We start from the raw sequence: 18,165 nt of genomic DNA, 5'->3' as shown, positions 1-18,165 counted from the left end.
CAGGGGATGTGACATTATATTGATGGGTCTGCAAAATCAGCTGGTTAACCTGCAGTGTGTTACAGTGCAAACACCACAAAAAGTACCTAGGTTTGTGGATTGGGTTTACACACTGTTAATGGGTTTTGGTATTGGATGGATCAAGTAGCGAAAGATGATTTCTAGAGAAGAAAGTACTACTGCAGTTTCTAAAGCTGATCTCATTTGAAAACTGCCCCCAAAACATTTTTAACAAATGCTGTTTTTTTTTCTTAGGGTATACCGGGTATACATGTTCTTAGGGTTAGGGTATAATGGGTGTACGTGTTCTTAGGGTTAGGTTAGGGTATAACAGGTGTATTTGTTCTTAGGGTTATGGTATAACGGGTGTACCTGTACCTGTTCTTAAGGTTATGGTATAACGGGTGTACCTGTACTTGTTCTTAGGGTTAAGGTATAATGGGTGTACCTGTTCTTAGGGTTAGGGTATAACAGGTGTACCTGTTCTTAGGGTTCGGGTATAATGGGTGTACCTGCCAGGTTTGCTTCATGGAAAATTCATTTTTAAGAAGCTTCCTAATGGAGACATTGACAAGACTAAAGTTGTTTTCACCTTATGCAACACGGAATTAGTTTATTGTGGGAGTTCTACCAGTCTGAAGTACCATTTAAACGCCAAGCACCCGTTTGCTAATGCTGCTGACGCTGGGTCAAGCACTGGTGTAGCCCAGGGGAAGAGTCACCACCAAACTACTCTGAGTGCAACCGAGGCAGTGCAGCTCTATCTGACAAGTTGACCAATCTCTTCACTCAGTGGATTACCACTAGCTGCCGGGCATGGTTAGAGACCCTATCTCAAAGACTGACTTTAGTCATTACTTGGGTAGCACGCATATTCTGAATGAGCCAATTTAATCTAGATTAATTTCAAAATTTCAATGAGAAATTTATCTATGCCCACCCCTAATAATTATATATATGTATTTATTATGTTTTAAGAATATTTTAGGCCCTCTGAGAGGCCGTAGAGGGCTCTGATGGTTCCCCACTGGTATAACAAGTGGCCCTGTTCTTAGGGTTAGGGTATAACGGGTGTTCCTGTTCTTAGGGTTAGTGTATAATGGGTGTACCTGTTCTTAGGGTTATGGTATAATGGGTTCATACCTGTTCTTAGGGTTATGGTATAACGGGTGTACCTGTACCTGTTCTTAGGGTTATGGTATAATGGGTTCATACCCTGTTCTTAGGGTTAGGGTATAATGGGTGTACCTGTTCTTAGGGTTAGGGTATAACGGGTGTAAGTGTTCTTAGGGTTAGGGTATAACGGGTGTACCTGTTCTTAGGGTTAGGGTATAACAGGTGTACCTGTTCTTAGGGTTAGGGTATAATGGGTGTTCCTGTACCTGTTATTAGGGTTAGAGTATAACGGATGTAAGTGTTCTTAGGGTTAGAGTATAATGGGTGTACCTGTTCTTAGGGTTAGGGTTTAACTGGTGTACCTGTTCTTAGGGTTAGGGTATAACGGGTGTTCCTGTACCTGTTATTAGGGTTAGGGTATAACGGGTGTACCTGTTCTTAGGGTTAGGGTATAACAGGTGTACCTGTACCTGTTATTAGGGTTAGGGTATAATGGGTGTACCTGTTATTAGGTTTAGGGCATAATGGGTGTACCTGTTCTTAGGGTTAGGGTATAATGGGTGTACCTGTTCTTAGGGTTAGGGTATAATGGGTGTACCTGTTCTTAGGGTTAGGGTTTAACGGGTGTACCTGTTCTTAGGGTTAGGGTATAACGGGTGTACCTGTTCTTAGGGTTAGGGTATAACGGGTGTAAGTGTTCTTAGGGTTAGGGTATAACGGGTGTTCCTGTACCTGTTATTAGGGTTAGGGTATAACGGGTGTTCCTGTTCCTGAAGTCTGTGCAGTGATGTCTGTACTGATGTCTGTGCAGTGATGTCTGTACTGCCTTGTATGAGTTTTTGTCATACTGAGGTCTTTAATTTATGGAACTCTCAAACATGTAAAACATATATTTAACTAGTTATTAAAGAAATGGAAAGTTTCCAAAAATGCATTAAGCATGATTTTCAAGCCACTTTGACTTTAATCAGACATGACAAACTAACATCAGGCATCATAAATTAAGCCTAATCTTAAATGAAATGTGAATAGCAATTAGAAATTATGTTGAGTGTTAATCTGGGCTATGTGTGGTGAGAGAGACCATCACCCAGAGAAGAAGAGAGGGTGATGTGACTGAGATGGTCTGGCAGGTCTTTTATATGGGTAATCTGCTATTCCAGAACACGGGTTCTTTGGTCCAGCAGCCAGGACATGGGTTTGAAACCTTCATCAAGTGCAGGTTTCCTTCCCACGGCCAGCCCTCAGCCTCCTGAAGTTTAGCGCCACACGGTGTAGAGTACACTACACACACACGGTGTAGAGTTCACTACACACACACGGTGTAGAGTCCACTACACACACACACGATGTAGAGTTCACTACACACACACGGTGTAGAGTTCACTACACACACACGGTGTAGAGTCCACTACACACACACACGATGTAGAGTTCACTACACACACACGGTGTAGAGTACACTACACACACACGGTGTAGAGTTCACTACACACACACGGTGTAGAGTCCACTACACACACACACACAATGTAGAGTTCACTACACACACACGGTGTAGAGTCCACTACACACACACACGGTGTAGAGTCCACTACACACACACACGTTGTAGAGTTCACTACACACACACGGTGTAGAGTTCACTACACACACACGGTGTAGAGTCCACTACACACACACGGTGTAGAGTTCACTACACACACACAGTGTAGAGTCCACTACACACACACACGGTGTAGAGTTCACTACACACACACGGTGTAGAGTTCACTACACACACAGAGAACACTACACACACACACGGTGTAGGGTCCAGTATACACACACGGTGTAGAGTTCACTACACACACACACGGTGTAGAGTACACTACACACACACACACGGTGTAGAGTTCACTACACACACACGGTGTAGAGTTCACTACACTCACACGGTGTAGAGTGCACTACACACACACGGTGTAGAGTACACTACACACACACACGGTGTAGAGTTCACTACACACACACGGTGTAGAGTTCACTACACACACAGAGAACACTACACACACACACGGTGTAGGGTCCAGTATACACACACGGTGTAGAGTTCACTACACACACACACGGTGTAGAGTACACTACACACACACATGGTGTAGAGTTCACTACACACACACGGTGTAGAGTTCACTACACTCACACGGTGTAGAGTGCACTACACACACACGGTGTAGAGTACACTACACACACATGGTGTAGAGTCCACTACACACACACACGGTGTAGAGTTCACTACACACACACGGTGTAGAGTTCACTACACACACAGAGTACACTACACACACACACGGTGTAGAGTCCAGTATACACACACGGTGTAGAGTTCACTACACACACACACGGTGCAGAGTACACTACACACACACACGGTGTAGAGTTCACTACACACACACGGTGTAGAGTTCACTACACTCACATGGTGTAGAGTGCACTACACACACACGGTGTAGAGTACACTACACACACACGGTGTAGAGTTCACTACACACACACGGTGTAGAGTTCACTACACACACAGAGTACACTACACACACACACACGGTGTAGAGTCCAGTATACACACACGGTGTAGAGTTCACTACACACACACACGGTGCAGAGTACACTACACACACACACGGTGTAGAGTTCACTACACACACACGGTGTAGAGTTCACTACACTCACATGGTGTAGAGTGCACTACACACACACGGTGTAGAGTACACTACACACACACGGTGTAGAGTACACTACACACACACGGTGTAGAGTCCACTACACACACACGGTGTAGAGTTCACTACACACACGTTGTAGAGTTCACTACACACACACACGGTGTAGAGTTCACTACACACACACGGTGTAGAGTTCACTACACACACATGGTGTAGAGTACACTATACACACATGGTGTAGAGTCCACTACACACACACGGTGTAGAGTGCACTACATACACACGGTGTAGAGTTCACTACACACACACAGTGTAGAGTCCACTACACACACACGGTGTAGAGTTCACTACACACACACGGTGTAGAGTCCACTACACACACACACGGTGTAGAGTTCACTACACACACACGGTGTAGATTCCACTACACACACACACGGTGTAGAGTTCACTACACACACACAGTGTAGAGTCCACTACACACACACACGGTGTAGAGTTCACTACACACACACGGTGTAGAGTTCACTACACACACAGAGTACACTACACACACACACGGTGTAGAGTCCAGTATACACACACGGTGTAGAGTACACTACACACACACACGGTGTAGAGTTCACTACACACACACGGTGTAGAGTTCACTACACTCACACGGTGTAGAGTGCACTACACACACACCGTGTAGAGTACACTACACACACACGGTGTAGAGTCCACTACACACACACACGGTGTAGAGTTCACTACACACACACGGTGTAGAGTTCACTACACACACATGATGTAGAGTACACTATACACACATGGTGTAGAGTCCACTACACACACACGGTGTAGAGTACACTACATACACACGGCGTAAAGTTCACTACACACACACGGTGTAGAGTTTACTACACACACACGGTGTAGAGTACACTACACACACGGTGTAGAGTACACTACACACACACACGGTGTAGAGTTCACTACACACACACGTTGTAGAGTCCACTACACACACACACGGTGTAGAGTTCACTACAAACACACAGTGTAGAGTCCACTACACACACACACGGTGTAGAGTTCACTACACACACACGGTGTAGAGTTCACTACACACACAGAGTACACTACACACACACACGGTGTAGAGTCCAGTATACACACACGGTGTAGAGTTCACTACACACACACACGGTGTAGAGTTCTTCAGTAGAGCCTTTAGTCGTTGTGCTCCTCAGCTCTGGAATTCCCTTCCCCCCGCTATCAGGAACGCTGACTCTCTTCTCTCTTTTAAATCTCTATTGAAAACTCATTTGTTCAAATTAGCATATTCTCTCTAAGCTGTTCTGTGGTGTTTGTCATGACTCTTTTAGTATTGTTTTTATCTTGATGTATTTAAATGATTGCTGATTCAGCCTTATTACTGTTGCTTTTATCTGTTTGTAAGGTGACCTTGGGTTTTTGAAAGGCGCCATCAAATAAAATGTATTATTATTATTATTATTCACTACACACACACGGTGTAGAGTTCACTACACACATGGTGTAGAGTTCACTACACACACACACACGGTGTAGGGTTCACTACACAAACACAGTGTAGAGTACACTACACACACGGTGTAGAGTACACTACACACACACGGTGTAGAGTTCACTACACACACACGGTGTAGAGTTCACTACACACACACACACGGTGTAGGGTTCACTACACTCACACGGTGTAGGGTTCACTACACACACACGGTGTAGAGTTCACTACACGCACACGGTGTAGAGTTCACTTCACACACACGGTGTAGAGTTCACTACACACACATGGTGTAGGGTTCACTACACACACACGGTGTAGAGTTCACTACACACAGTGCTTCCTAAGATCGTAAATCGCAGAAGCACAAAGGTGCCTGACCACAAATAACTGTAAACTGAGTATGTCAGCCCACCCACATTCACACTGAGTGTGTCAGCCCACCCACATTCACACTTGCAATGTCTCTCTGGGTCTTTAACACCAGTACTTTCAGTTTTGAAGGGCTTTTGATTTCACCATGGCTTTGTAGAATATAAATTAAATAACTGACTCATATAATCAGAAAATGTACAATATTTGTGGTGAGGTTGCAACCTGTTATGTTTCTAAACAGGTCAATGTGTTGTTATATTGGAAAACAGGTTAATATGTTATTACATTTGTAGACAGGTAAATATATTATTATTTTGTAAACCTGTTTGTAAACAGGTATGTTATTATATTTATAAACATGTGAATATCTTATTACACATTTCTTCATTACATATTTCTTCGTATTTAGCAAACAACAAAATCTTTGAGTTCATCATCAGTATTTAGCAAACACAACAAAGGCTTTCAGGGTGTTAATACACACAGCTGATGCTCTCTGCGCCATTGTATTTCGGTATAATTGCAGTTTAATTTAGTATTAAAGTCGGCAGGGGTCAGGTTACCTATGGAACTTTCCTCCTTTTTACCCAAATCTTTGTCATGGCGTCTGTTGAGATTACGTGTTAATTTTCCTAAGACCTCTTGACAGTGTGTATGAGTGCGAGACGACACTGACCTAATTTAAAAGTACCTTGCAGAAAGCTGCATCATCAGACGTGCTTCCGTGCCTCAGGGCAACATCATTTTCCCCCACATGGATTTTGTCTCTGGTCCCAACGCTCGTGTTCATCTGAATGTTCTTACATATTCTCACTTTCTCAGAACATTGTGAGAAGTCCAAGATCTGTCAAAAAAACTTGACGGAACATTATTATGTTATATTATTAATCCCTGAAGCCATGTGTTTATGGGTTCCTGTAGAAATGAATGTATGTACTTTGATTTTACACAATATTCTGTATGATACATATGTGATATATGATATGTAATGTCATAAACATGGTGGCACGTTTCTGAGGCTGCAGGGCCGCTCTGGGGGCTTTACACCAGGCCCAGAGGAACGAAATCTCGTTACCTTGTACTTGTGCAATGTGTAATGACAATAAAGCTATACTACTACTATAATGGTGTATCATATGATATGTGACATATGATACATGATATAATGATATTTTATAATACAATATATGTGATATATGATATGTGATGTGGTAGTATGATATATGTGATATGATAAAATGATATTATATGGCATTCGTGATACATGATAATAATATTATAATTGATGTTATATGATTTAAGTGATATATGATTTTTTTTTTCATGTATTTTTAAAAACACTCATTTTTTGTTATGATTCTTTCTGTATTCTTATCCTGTATGTATTGTTAAAACATCATACTTGATAAAACATTGAAGTTTATTCTGATTCCACTTCTGTGGCTGTCCTAGATTATGTAGACTTTTGAAGCATCACAACCTACATTGGAAGTTACAAGACATCCAGGAATCTCTGACAACTGCGTTAACCGCTAATCTTACAGGAGAGCCTGCATCACAGAGCAGTGAAGACGTGGGGGCTTTCTGCATGTCCTCAATACAACCACAGACATGAAAAAGGCCACAGAAACCACATATTTCTACTCTAAACAATGCAGTGATGTGCCAAGCAATGACAAAGCAGTAACCAAGCGATGAACTCTAGTGAGGTTTATTTCAGGTTCTTCTCTTGACGAATTCACAGAGGATTTAGAGGCTTCACTGGAGAGCACATTCTACCTGAGTTTAGAAATGAGGGCAAAGAATTGCTGATTGCCTTCCGTTCCTGACAAACGTGTAAGCATCTCAGAGGCATGTAAGTACAGCAGGCCAGTCAAAGTGAGAGACATATCCAAAAAAGCCCCAGATAACCAACCAGCCACCACATCACACACCCAGAAGTGACATCACACACAAGCCACTAACACATGCATCTGTCCATACATGGAAATCTACAGATGATGTAGGCAACTTGTGTAGTACACAACGCATCACTACTGAGTGTGGTATGCAATGTGTAGTAAGGATATTTTTTTGATATAATAGCAGAAAGTACTGAAGTATTTTTATGGTAGTTTTGTCAGTATTTATTTTTCCTAAACTCTATTTTATTAACATGCATCTAAAATGCAGAACCAGAATAAAATTGTGTCCTACTTGGTTATGAGTGATTGTGCTGTCCATGTAAATCTTTAAAAACTGCTTTAGTAAATGGAAATGTAAACATAAGATCAACCCATTATCAATCAATCAATCAAAGTTTATTTGTATAGCGCTTTTAACAACTCAAGTTGTCGCAAAGCAGCTTTACAGGGTTTACAAGGTTAACAATACTATGGGTCCAGAACCCTAATGAGCAAGCCAAAGGCGACAGTGGCGAGGAAAAACTCCCTATGGTGGTGGGGAATAGGAAGAAACCTCTGGAGAACCAAGACTCAAAAGGGAACCCATCCTCCATTGGGCGGCCCGTTAACACACAAATACACAAGTCACACATAATTCACACAATCAGACTAGGTAAAAGGTAGAATTGAAAGTTCTGGGTTTTGATATTGTCACTGTAAATGTCTGTTGATGAATGCCAGGCTTTCATTCCGTGTCGGAGCAGTGATGCTGGTATTGTAGGCTCCGACTGCAGTGTTACTCCCCAGGTGAACCCCGGCATCAGCACATCCACCAGCAGCCAGACCATCCCCCAGGTGCCTGCAGGTGCCTGTATCCAATCGTCTTGGGTAGAGCCTTGCAAGAAGATAGATAATACAGACTGAGTGGACATGAATTTAAACCACCATTGATTTAAATGTACATAGCTCACGTGCCAGTGATGAGCATGTGGTTCCGGCAGGCTAATCTATAGCAACATAACTAAAGGGAGGGGTTCAGAGGTGACCACAGGCATGAGGGCTCACTGAGACATTGCTTTCCAGTCAAGTCATAGTCACAAATAGAGTGATGCCAAGACACAGCTGGATGACAGCATCAACATCTCAGATCACCAGAAATCTCAATGTCTGGGGGCCCCCAAGCCCCTACACCTTACAAGGGGAATTTTAGCTGAAGGCTTGACTAAACAGGTGAGTCTTAAGTCTAGATTTAAAGATTGGAACTGTGTCAGAATCTCGGATTGAAGCTGGAAGGCTATTCCATAATTGAGGGGCTTTAAAAGAGAAAGCTCTGCCTCCGGCTGTAGTTTTACTAATTTTTGGAACTACGAGAAATCCAGCATTTTGGGAGCGCAAAGGGCGAGATGGGTTGTAGTAATCAATGAGTTCACTCAGATATTGTGGGGCAAGACCATTTAACGCCTTATAGGTTAACAGGAGAACTTTAAATTCAATGCGATATTTAATCGGCAGCCAGTGTAGTGCGGCGAGAGTGGGACTAATATGATCGAATTTCCTAGCCTTGGTTAGGACTCTAGCTGTGGCATTTTGTACAAGTTGTAGCTTCTTTATGGACTGTTTAGAGCATCCAATTAGAAGACTATTACAGTAGTCCAATCTCGACAAGACAAAAGCATGAACTAGCTTCTCTGCATCAGCTAATGAAAGTAAGTGTCTCAGCTTGGCAATATTACGTAAATGGAAAAAGGCAGCCTTAGTGACATTGCATACATGTGTGTCAAATGAAAGATCAGAATCAATAGTGACACCTAAACTTTTTGCAGTAGATTTTGGTGTTACTGAAAAACCATTAAATGAATACATTAAAATATGTGTATAAAAGAAGTCATATTATCCTTCCAACTATTCTCATCTGCTTATCCGGGTTCGGGCCGCGGGGGCAGTAGCCTAATCAAAGAGGCCCAGGTCTCCCTCTCCCCAGCCACCTCCTCTAGCTCTTCTGGGGGGATACCGAGGCGTTCCCAGGACAGCTGAAAGATATAATCTCTCCAACATGACCTGTGTCTTCCCCGGGGTCTCCTCCCTGTTGAACATGCTCAAAGCACCTCCAGGGGTGTAGTGGGGGGGGGGGGGGGGGGGGGGTGTGGGGGGACGCCGACCTCCCACTTATTTTAACAGGGGGGATGCATCCCCCCCCCAGTGGTGTCAGGGGGGAGTGTGTAGCGGGGGAACAGCGACCCCCCACTTATTTTAACTGGATGTTGCTCTTGCTGAGACTGTTACGTCAAATGCTAGGTTTATACATGATGCGTTAGTAGTTCGCCATCTCTTGGCGATCGATTCCCTCCCCCCCCCCCGCTCAACAACTTACGATGACCCCCCCCCCCCGCTCAACAACTTATGATCGCCACCCCCCCCCCCCCCCCCCCACTCATCAACAACTAGCGATCGCCACCGCTTAACAATTTAGAATCGCTACACCGCCACACCAAAAACGACCCCCCACTTATTTTTTTAGGACTACACCACTGAGCACCCCCCTAGGCACCAGACCAGATCCGGACCAGATGCCCAAACCACCTCAACTGGCTCCTCTCTACATGGAGAAGCAGTGACTCTACTCTGAGCCTCTCCTGGATGACCGTACTCCGTACTTTATCTCTAAAGGAGAGCCCGGACACCCTGCAAAGAAAACTCATTTCATGATCTTGTATTCGTGATCTCATTCTTTCGGTCACTACCCAGAGCTCGTGACCATAGGTGAGAGTCGGAATGTAGATTGACCAGTAAATCGAGAGCTTTGCCTTTTGGCTCAGCTCCCTCTTCACCACAACGGTCCAGTACAGTGTCCGTAATACTGCAGCCACAGCACCGATCCACCTGTCAGTCTCTCGTTCCATCCTTCCCTTGTGAACAAGAACTCAAAACAGAGATCAAGAAGTGATATTACTTAAATGTCAAATGACTCAGCGTTTTATCATCCTACCATAACTGCAGTAGCCTACCTAACATTAGCAGCTGTTTCTTGATCTTACGCGAAATTAAAGAATAACAGGGTTACTATAATAAACTACTACAGATCTACTTTATTAATAATGTAGTTTTGATTTATTATTTTAAAATTACAGGCCCTGCAGTAGGAACCTGTTGCTACACAAGTCAGCACACCTTTCATTACTGAGATTCAAATTTTTTATTTTTCCTAATATGTCAACATGTCCACTTTAATTTACGAGCACAGATTGAGATCTCCTCAGCATGGGGGAGACCAGTGCGGCATTTCTAGAGAGATCTGCCATTCCTCGGTGGTTTTCAGCTGTTTTGGATGGAGGGGTGATCCACTAGATTCATGGGACATACTTGGCCAGGTCATAGTTTTCACATTTTTCTTCTCTTTTGATTTTTGTCCGTGTGCTGTGGATCGTTATGCTGGAAAATTCCTCTTCTGCCAAGAGCCTGGAGTGGGAGTTTGGTATAACCACAGGCATTCTATAAATGTCGGCTCCCAAATACCTTTTCCACTCATGTAGGCCTAATTTATCACCCTTCTGTGCTTCACTGTCAGGGCTGTGCAATCAATGTGCGTTCACCATGATAGTCCTGGCCATGTTTACACCATACGTGCAGACAGCATTGTACTTGCACAGTCAGGCACATTTATGTTGGCCGCATCTGGCCAAAGCATATGCTCCAAACGTTCATCAGGTTTCTGCTCGTGCTGTTTAAGAAAGTGCAATTTTGCAGCAGTTTGCACTGAAAAGCAAGCAGGGGTTTTCTTCATCGAGCCCGACCTTCTGCCACCTTCTTCACGTGTTCTTCACGTGTTCTTCACACTGCCTGAGCCGTCACAGAGACTCTAGTTCTCACTGATGAGTCCTGCACCAGGTTCACAGCATCTGCTCTTGTGTTTCTCAGAGCTACACCGTGCACGTGACACACTGTCTGGGGTTTCACTGGAGGAAGACAGCCGCCCAGTGTCGAGCCGTGATGTTACTGCTTCTTCTATACCTCGTGCGTTTCAGTGATCGCTTGTCCTACGTCCTTTTTCCATCTTTGTGAAGTCTCACAATCAGATTTTTCATTTGCTCTGGAGATTCTTTTACACGTGGGGCCATGACGGAGGTCCAGAGGTAGAAACACTAAGAGAGAGATCTGGTATTTACAGGTCATTTTAGAAGAATGTTGATGGAGTTAAGCTAATTGGAAATCATAAGTGTAATCAGTTCTCAATGAACTTCTGTTTTGTGTGTCTCTTTTCTTTCTAAAGTATTCATTTGCGATTGCTCGTAAGAGACAATGTTGCACTTATAAAAGTAATAATGCAATTATCCAGATACGCAGCTGTGCAAGTTACTTGCTTCTGTTGTATATTGAACATGGACAGACTTGTGGGAATGGGACTGGAACTTGAATTCTGAACGGTGGCAACTTGTCAGAGGCTCAGTGGCTTTTACAGAACTGCAAGATGAGAGTGGGTGGAGGAGCTAAGCCAGTTTACAGACTACAGCTACTCGCTAGCGGAGAGCTGCCAGTCTTTATCTATCAAGAGCATCTCTTTGATGCCGATCCTTAGATAAGTGTCTGCGCTTTTCAATGGGAGTGCATGCTGAGATGACTTCACGTCGTGCCCAAACGCCTGGTAGTTCCCGCTCAGACGCGCCTCCGAGCAGCCCGGTGGCTTCTTTGGTTGATGCTTCAACAGATAAAACACTTTCGTTATTCATGGCGAATTGAATGAAGTACAGTGCAAAACTTTACTGCACCAATTTTTATGCTTATTTTATGCTTGTTACCTATTATAGCAAACCTTATATGCTTTTGTAGCATTTCGTAAATGCTACTGTAGCATTTCTTACATTTTACTGAATCATACCATACATGCTATTGCAGCCTTTCTTATGTCTTTACTTTCAAAGTCAAAGTCAAAGTCAAATTTATTTATATAGCGCTATTCACAACAAGCGTTGTCACAAAGCAGCTTTACAATCGTATGGGTCCAGAACCCTAATGAGCAAGCCAAAGTGACAGTGGCGAGGAAAAACTCCCTATGATGGTGGGGATTAGGAAGAAACCTCGGGATGATTTTCAGTGTCATGTTCATTTATTGTCAGCAGGGTTTAGGATGCTGAGGGAGAACAGCCGGACCCTGCTGCTGTGAGCTGTGTGAGCTGTGGGAGCTGTGTGAGCTGCTGTAAGCTGCTGTGAGCTGTGTGAGCTGTGTGAGCTGCTGTGAGCTGTTGTGAGCTGTGTGAGCTGCTGTAAGCTGCTGTGAGCTGTGTGAGCTGCTGTGAGCTGTGTGAACTATGTGAGCTGTGTGAGCTGTGTGAGCTGCTGTGAGCTGTGTGAGCTGTGTGAGCTGCTGTGAGCTGCTGTGAGCTGTATGAGCTGCTGTGAGCTGTGTGAGCTGTGTGAGACGTTGTGAGACGTTGTGAGCTGTGGGGTGAGGACACACCCCCCATGGCAGGAAGTGAATAAGACAAATGGTGAAAGTCGAAGGTTTTCATTTTTATTTTCCGTTTTCTCTTCCCATGTGCAGAATCCCATAAAAATGATTCACGTGTCACTTCCACAAAAGTCCCCTGTGTTCAAGTGACATAAAAAGACAAACAATGCACAAACTTCTCTTACAAGACAAAAAAATGTTTAAAATCAGTCCATATAGAGACACAATTCAAATACTTCAATTACTTCATAGCTTTAACAAAGCTCATCGAAAGACTCACACAAGATAACTCCCTAGGGTGGGTTTGGGGTGTGTATTTACATGCACAATGTCCTGCCAAACTACCTAGGTAAATTGCAGGTGCACATTGAATTCACATGTTCACATTCAAGTAAAGCAAAACATTTCTCTAGAGAACAGACAGATGCAGAAAAATGCATTATTCAGGTCCCACAATAGGTTTGGAAGGTTCGGAAGGACTAGAGCGTTTCACTGAGCACGTCAAGACTTCTCTTCGTACAGCTTTAGATAAGGTTGCGCCATTGCGATATAAGAGAGCCACTGAGAGAAAAATAACGCCATGATACAACAAGCACACGCGTAGTCTCAAACGAGCCGAGCGTAAATGGCGAAATTCAAAGTTAGAAGTGTATAGACTATCATGGAAAAGCAGCCTTATTGAATATAAGCACGCCCTCCATACAGCAAAATCCTCATACTTATCGGCTTTAATAGAAAAACATAAAAACAATTCAGGACTCCTGTTTAAAAATGTTTCCATGAACCATGAACAAATCAATAAGCTAATCCCACTGGAGTGTAGCAGTAACTATTTTATTAAATTCTTTAATGATAGGATTGATAAAATTAGGGAAAAAATTAGTTGTGCTATCTCAGAGCCTGTCAACATGCCAATGCACCTTGACAGCTGTCTGGTCAGCTCTGATGCCCTGTTAGAGTCCTTCTCCCCAATTGGTCGTGAGGAGCTTATTTCATTGGTAGGATCTGCTAAGCCCTCCACAGGCATACTAGATGCCATACCAACCCATCTACTTAAAGAAATACTGCATAGCAATGTAGAACCTTGCTCACTATAATTAACTATTCTCTGAGCCTGGGCTACATTCCCAGTTCATTTAAACTTGCAGTCATCAAGCTGCTAATTAAAAAAACAGGTCTTAACCCCCAGGAACTGTCCAACTATAGGCCAATCTCTCATCTGTCATTCATATCCAAAATTTTAGAGAAAGTAGTTTCTTCACAACTCTCTTCCTTCTTACATACAGAACATGTCTTAGAGTTATTTCAGTCTGGATTTAGAGCTCATCACAGCACTGAAACAGCACTTACTACAGTACTGAACGATCTCTTAATATCCTCTGATAAAAGACACGTTTCTTTTCTCATACTGCTAGACCTCAGTGCTGCTTTTGACACCATTTATCATAATATTCTACTTAATAGGCTGGAGACACTCATTGGCATAAGAGGTCAAGCATTCTCCTGTTTCAGGTCCTACCTGACAGATCCTTACCAATTTGTACTAGTAAATAACGAATGCTCAGAGTGTTCTAAGGTAAAGTATGGTGTCCCACAAGGATCTGTATTGGGCCCCATATTATTCTCATTATATATGCTACCACTGGGCACTATCATTCGTAGGCATGGTATTAGCTTCCATTGCTATGCAGATGATACTCAGTTGATGATATCGCTACAACTCTCAAGATTGAGAACTGCGTCCAGGACATTAAAAACTGGATGGGGTCTAATTTTCTTCAACTAAGTTGCAATAAGACTGAGGTGCTGATTCTTGGGACTAAAGCTGCTAGAAGCAATTGGGCTGATATTCCCCTTACCCTAGATGGTTTTTCAGTAACAGCTAAATCTACCGCAAAAAGTTTAGGTGTCACTATTGATTCGGATCTTTCATTTGACACACATGTATGCAATGTCACTGTCACGTCCAGCCCCACCCTCCTTCTCAATCTCGTGTCGTCTATCTTAGCCCCGCCCTGTTTTCTCATTTCCCTCCTGTCTGTCACGCCCTGTCCTCAGCGGTTGCACCTGTGTCTTGTTTCTTTTCCCTGGTTCTGTGTATTTAGTTGCCCCTGCCCGGTCTATCATTGTCAGTCGTTGGTTGTAAGTTATGCATGATTCCTGACTCGTTTTTCCTGTATCCCCTTTACTTGTATTTGTGTGTTCCCCTCTAGTTCATTTCATTCCCCTTTGTACATTACCCTCGAGTTAGCAACTGGTTTTAGTTGAGCGTTTTCTCTAGTTTTGTCTGTGTTTCCCGTTAGCCTGGTTTCCTTCATTGATGTGTTCCCTGCTATTTCGCCATGCTCCAGAGTAGTCCTAGTATGTCTAACGCTCTAGTTTGCTCATTCGCCTCGTTCGTCTGTTCCCTGTATGCGTTAAGTTTCACTGGGTTATTATATGTTGTAGCCAGTTATGTCAGTGAGTCTGTATTCGTTGTATTTTCCCTGCTGTCTATGGTTTAGTGGTCAATATAGTATTTCCTTGTGTGTAGTGTTTCCCTGTGCTTAGTTTACTCCCCATGTTTTGTATTCTATTGTAGTTCTGTAAATAAATCTAATATATCCTGCATTAGCGTCATGCCTGCCCGTAGAAATCATAAGTCACTAAGGCTGCCTTTTTCCATTTATGTAATATCACCAAGCTGAGACACTTACTGTCATTAACTGATGCAGAGAAGCTGGTCCATGCTTTTGTCTCATCAAGATTGGACTACTGTAATAGTCTTCTAGTTGGATGCTCTAAATAGTCCATAAAGAAGCTACAACTTGTACAAAATGCTGCAGCTAGAGTCCAAACTAAGGCTAGAAAACTCGATCATATTATTCCCACTCTTGCAGCATTACACTGGCTTCCGATTAAATATCGAATTGAATAAAAAAAAATGTTAAATGGTTTTGCTCCACAATATCTGAGTGAACTCATTGCTAACTACAACCCATCTCCCATAACCCATATATATTTGATCTCGCCCTTTGCGCTCCCAAAATGCTGGATTTCTCCTAGTTCCAAAAATTTGTAAGACTACAGCCGGAGGCAGAGCTTTCTCCTTTAAAATCCCTCAATTATGGACTAGGCTTCCAGCTCCAATCCGAGATTCTGACACAGTCCCAATCTTTAAATCTAGACTTAAGACTCACCTTTTTAATCAAGCCTTCAGTTAATATTCCCCTTATAAGGTGTGGGGCTCGGGGGCCCCCAGACGTTGAGATTTCTGGTGATCTGGTAAGAGGACGTGCTGATGCTCCTACCTGAGGCTCTCCAACGAAGGGACTGTGACTACTTGGCCGGGGAACAAGAACCTTATGTAACTGTAGAACCACCTTTTGTCCACAAATACGGACTTGTGCTAATGGGCCGCCCAATGGAGGATGGGTTCTCTTTTGAGTCTTGGTCCTCCCAAGGTTTCTTCCTAATCTCCACCATCATAGTGAGTTTTTCCTCGCCACTGTCGCCTTTGGCTTGCTCATTAGGGATCTGGACCCATATGATTGTAAAGCTGCTTTGTGACAACATGTGTTGTAAAAATAAATACATTTGACTTGACTTGACTTGACTTGGATGCAGGTGATATAATCCGTAGAATTAGGCACACTTCCAGGGTCTGCCTTCCCAGCAGTGTCACATCAACCTGGATGGCAATGGTGAGTTATTTATGCAATATCCCAGTCTGTTATGTGGTAATGATGGATTCATCATCACAGCTCCAAAGGCGATGTGGAAGGTCACAGGTCATCCTCCACAGCAAGACCGAGCACCATCAGCAAGATCTCTCTCAGGTGAAGCTTTCGAAGCAGACTTGGCTTTCATGATGTTCTGTAGAAACTCTTTTGAAGAAGCACAACAAATGGGACGTCGAGGACCATGGGCGCAGTGGTCGGCCAAGGACACTTACAGCAGCAGATGAAAGACATCGCGCTTACGTTCCATGAAATCAGAAGATGTCCAGCAAAGACAGAAACCAGTGGGACCCAGGGACATCAATTCACTGTTCAGACAAGTCTGGACAAAATTGGACGGGTCTTCATAGAAGAACTGCTGCTTGATGTTGAAACAGACAAGCAACTCAACTAGGCAAGAAAACACAGGAATTGGGGAGCAGTGAAATGTCAACAGGTGGAGTGAGTAGACAACATTATACACATTTTCCTGTAAGAGAGGGCAGTTTGTTCATCTGTTCATTCACCACTGAACAATTCTGTAATACTTTTTGCACCTAAAATATTTCAATTTCTGTACAGCACTGAACAACCAAAACACACGACAATGTAGACCCTAGACAGTTAAACCCATACTGCGTGGGCCTATGGGTGATAAGGTCATGGCATGTCCAAACTTTTTCATGCAATGTTTTTCATCTAAAAGCCTCTTTCACTGACACCTCACTGTGAGGTTGCGACCTGTAGCTGAGTTAATAAGCCTTTTCTTGTAATTTTTTCAGCTAGTTATTGATCATGTTTTCTATGCATTTGCCTCAACTCTCTTTTGTCAGTTCTGGCACAATATTGCACAATATTACTGTAAAATTTTAAAGGGTCCACTTGATACGTGACTTCATTTGACCCCTGTACACTTTCAAAGCAGGTCACAAGATTTTAATCCCTTTTCTAAGTAAAGAAAGTAATGGAAATTTCTCTAATGGGTTTACAGGCCAGACTGATTCGCTGACATCACGGCCCCCCCGCCTCCCCCAATGGTTACTGGACCCAGTTTGTATCACAATCACTTTTGATCCTCAAACACCTTTAACCACAACACCCCAACCTTCTTCAGTAGCTCGTCCCGGAAAGGGTTCTAATCTGCCCCTAAACTCCCTATCACCCATTAAATGATCTGATAAAGCAAACCAGGTCAGAGATATGCTGCATTATCTGATCACTGTCAATTTGATGTGCTCACTCAACTCCTACTGTTATATAAATAGATAGGGCAAGTGAGCAAAGCCCTGACATATTAGGAAGTCTGCTGAGAAGTAATGATGGTGTTTCGGCACTCAGAACAAACGGTGAGTACTTTATTGGTACTATATTATCAGACAAAATGGGGTTTCCTAATGAAATCGGCCAACGTATT

This window comes from Brachyhypopomus gauderio, chromosome 17, assembly GCF_052324685.1.
Source record: "Brachyhypopomus gauderio isolate BG-103 chromosome 17, BGAUD_0.2, whole genome shotgun sequence".
Classification (NCBI taxonomy): domain Eukaryota; kingdom Metazoa; phylum Chordata; class Actinopteri; order Gymnotiformes; family Hypopomidae; genus Brachyhypopomus; species Brachyhypopomus gauderio.
The sequence above is the reverse complement of the archived record's forward strand: the minus strand, read 5'-3'. Positions refer to the sequence as shown.